The sequence below is a fragment of the Mustela putorius genome, unplaced genomic scaffold (genome assembly GCF_011764305.1).
Source record: "Mustela putorius furo isolate JIRA1106 unplaced genomic scaffold, ASM1176430v1.1 tig00000695_pilon_pilon_pilon, whole genome shotgun sequence".
Lineage (NCBI taxonomy): Eukaryota > Metazoa > Chordata > Mammalia > Carnivora > Mustelidae > Mustela > Mustela putorius.
Window position 1 is genome coordinate 5,607,328 of NW_025421447.1, and position 3,323 is coordinate 5,610,650.

At 60.9% G+C, this 3,323-nt stretch overlaps 1 long non-coding RNA gene across 2 annotated transcripts; it reads right to left on the minus strand.

The window, feature by feature from the left end:
* Window positions 1-306: 306 nt before the first annotated feature.
* LOC106006600 lies at window positions 307-3,015 on the minus strand. 2 transcript variants are annotated; one of them, XR_001180765.2, is made up of 4 exons: window positions 2,755-3,015; window positions 2,242-2,534; window positions 1,813-1,894; window positions 307-583 (listed from the first exon to the last, which is right to left on the minus strand). It is a non-coding gene; the product is annotated as an uncharacterized LOC106006600 (long non-coding RNA). The 2 variants fall into 2 exon arrangements; XR_001180764.2 differs by lacking the exon at window positions 307-583 and adding an exon at window positions 660-814.
* Between the last annotated feature and the right edge of the window lie 308 nt (window positions 3,016-3,323).

The following is a 3,323-nucleotide window of genomic DNA, read 5'->3' on the forward strand; positions in this document are numbered from 1 at the left end:
ACCTCAGGAAATACCCAGTTAAGTGTGGGCCGTCAGCCCCCATTTCTGCCCTTCATCGACGGGGACAGCCTGGTGGTCACGGGCCGCAGAGTGAGCAGCCTGGGCAGGGGCTCGGGTCCCAGCTCCGCACCTCCCCTCCCACCTGGGGAAAGTCACCATCTCTCTGAGCCTCACCGTCTTTGCCTATGAAAGAGAGACGACGCGGGCTGTCAGGAGGCTCGATAAAACGCGTGTGGCAGGTGCAGTGCGCGGCCTGCTGCGGAGAAATCACACAACACGTCCCAGCAAATATTGTGTACAGCACTGTCTCCCCAACTCCTATGATCTGAAAACGCCACCTGTGAGTGCTTTCTGGACCGCCACCCCCCACCCCCGACTAGCAAGGCCGCCCTGACGTGGCTCGCCGACCAGCTCCCGGGCTGCAGAAAATGCATCACGCCATCGTGCCCCAGGACACCCGTGTTTTTGTCTCTCGTCTCCTTCCGGACCGTCACAGGCCTCCACACCTGGGTTGCCAGCCACCGCACAGCCAGGGAACTGTCTGTCTCGTTCACAGCTCTCTCCTTGGGCTCCAACTTAATTCCTGGCACATAGACACGCTCACTAAATATTTATTAAATAAATAATTGATTGATTTTTTAAAATGCCATAAGTCTAGCATGACATATTTTTAATGAATCCGAGCGGGTCCCCAGTGGTTGGCTATGGAGCTTCCCAGGAATTCAGAGACAGCTCCCGCCCCCTCAGGCCATAGGCTCCTGCATCCAGCCCTCCCGCAGTCATCTGGGGGATTCAGCTGGCCGCCAGCGAGACCCTGCATTGGGGAGAGTATGAAGGGTTCACGGAGCTGATCCCCTGCCACCGGCCTCGGTGGGATGATGGGTCACCAGCGCCCAGCCACCTGCTTCCAAGCAACCTCCTGCTCTGACCACGGAGCCCTCGGCTGCTGGCCCACAGGCTTCCCTGCTCCCCACCCAGAGTGGCCTGGGAAGGCTGCCTCGTGCTCCCGTGGGGGGCCCTCTGGAGACATGTCTGTTAGAAGGGATCACGATGGGGTGATGCCTTCTCTGCAGCCCAGGGAGCTGGCCGGCGAGGTGGGTGCCAGGACATCAGGGTGGCCTTGCTGGGCAGAGGGCGTCCAGAAAGTACCCACAGGTGGCATTTCCAAATCATAGAAGTGTGGGAGGCCCGATATCCAGCCTGGGGCCCACCAGGCTCTGAGGAATGTCACTCCCACGTGAGTGGAGCTCTTGAGGGCACGACCCTGGCCCACTGGGCCCCCCCAGACTGTGGTTGAGTAGAAGTCCGGATGGGGAGACAAGGGGCCAGAGAAGGAGGGCCAGGGCTGTGCTTGTGACCTTTCCCCTGCTCACTGCCCAGACAGTGCCGTGGGGCCGCTGCCCCCTGCCAGCCCCTGGAGGGAGGACGCCCAGGTGCTGGGCACCTCACTAGGCCATCATTCCCGCAAACCTGCAAGGTATATAGGCCACATTCCTGTCCTCTCCGACCCTTCCCGAGGGGCGCGCATAGCGGACCCTCCTCCATCCAGAGAAGCTTCTGGCTTCCTTCCCCGGCAGCCGCCTCACATCCACACGCACGTGCCATCCCCCATCTCAGGTAGGAGGGACTTTCATGAGAAGGACACTGTTGAGTCCCAGAGGATGTGGCCGATGTCACCGGCAGTGCCCAGGGGACTCGGAAAGGAGAGGGGAAGAGGGCCGCCTAACTGAGGGATCTGTGGCTGCATGGAGGGACCTGGGGACAGGGAGAGGGGAGAGCTGTTCCATGCAGGGCAGGGCAGGGCAGGCTCACCGGGTGAAGAGCTCCCTGTGTTCTAGTTCCTTCCGTTCCCTTCCTCTGTGGTCCTACAGAGGATCCGAGGCAGGACCTTCTGCTGAGGAGGAACAGAAAAGCAGGGCTGAGGCTCTGGCCCTGCGGCTCTGCTCACCCCCACCCCCCAGCCTCGGTCTACCCATATGGAGAGTGGGGATGAGGAGGAGGAAGCGAGATGGGCCCGTGCCCTGACCCTGTGTGTGACTTCCTCCCGGCATGTTAGGAACCTTTGCAGTTATGTCCTCATCTGGGTGCCCGTTGGGTCCGTGTCTGCTTCTAACACTAGACCCTGACTCCCGGACAGGGCTGAGGGTCACGGGTACCATTCCCCGGAAACTGGGAGGTGCCCACCGTCCTCTGTGCATGGGGTGCCAGAAGGAGTGTGTCCACTACGGGGAAGGAGAATACCTGCATAGCTCACACACGGTGGCCGACCCCCTGCACCGGCTCAGAGGAGTGGGAGTGGAGATGGAGGGTGCTGGCGCAGGGGCAGGAGAGAGATGGTCTGGGGTCACGGACCGTGCTGGCAGCTGGTTCCGGACGCACGTGCCCCTGGATGGCTCAGGGAGGCTGAGAAGTCCCTGGGCTGGCAGGTGAGCAGGGACGGGATGCCCACGGCCGTCTGACCTCTGTCCGGGGCCGCTGGAAGCTCTCCTCCAGGGGCTGGAAATGGGATGTGGGCAGGGAAGGGGGCAGGAGTCCTGCCCCCACAAGACCACAGTCCCGACCAGCCTCTGGTCATGGCTGCTGCCGTGGGGGCTTGGGGCCCTCTCGCCGTGGTTCTGTGTGTATGAGTTTGACCCACAGAATCTCAGGCCAAGACGGTTTTCCCCGGCCTCCGACTCCCCTCGGACTCCCTGGGAGAGCCCCATGCACGTCACCACCGGTCCCCACCCACATCTCAGTCTGACCCCTGCCTACCGTGGAGGGAGCAGTGGCCTGGCTCGGATGGGCGTCAGGATCCCCACCCTTCTCTGTCCAGCTCCCCCAGAGCTCTAGGGAGCCGCAAGAAGGAAAGTGACAGCGAGAGCCCGGAGCCCCTAGAGCCGTGCCACCTCGGTTTCCAGGCGGACAGGGAGGCCCGGGCCCCTCACCAGCCTGCCTCCCTTACTCCCTCCCCAAGAGGCAGGACCCCAGAGAGGTACAGCCTCAGTGGCCCCCACGCCCTCGCTCTCCCCCATCACTGGGGCTGTCTCCTTGGAAGAATCTATCTCTCTCCGGCGTCATAGAGATAACCTCTCCGAGTTCCGCTCCTAATAGCTCTCAACAGTCCTGCAGACAGCCTCCAGGAAATAATGAATTACTCCGTCTGTGTTCAGTTTCTTTGTTTCCTTCTGGTTTTTTGTTTGTTTGTTTTGTTTTTTTTGTCAACAGATTGGGGGTTCTCCGACCACCACATCTTCCCAACAGCGCAGACAGTGTCCTGTTTGTTGCACAACAGACTTCCAGGGGAATATTTTCTGAGGGAAAAGGTGGAGAAAAATAATCTC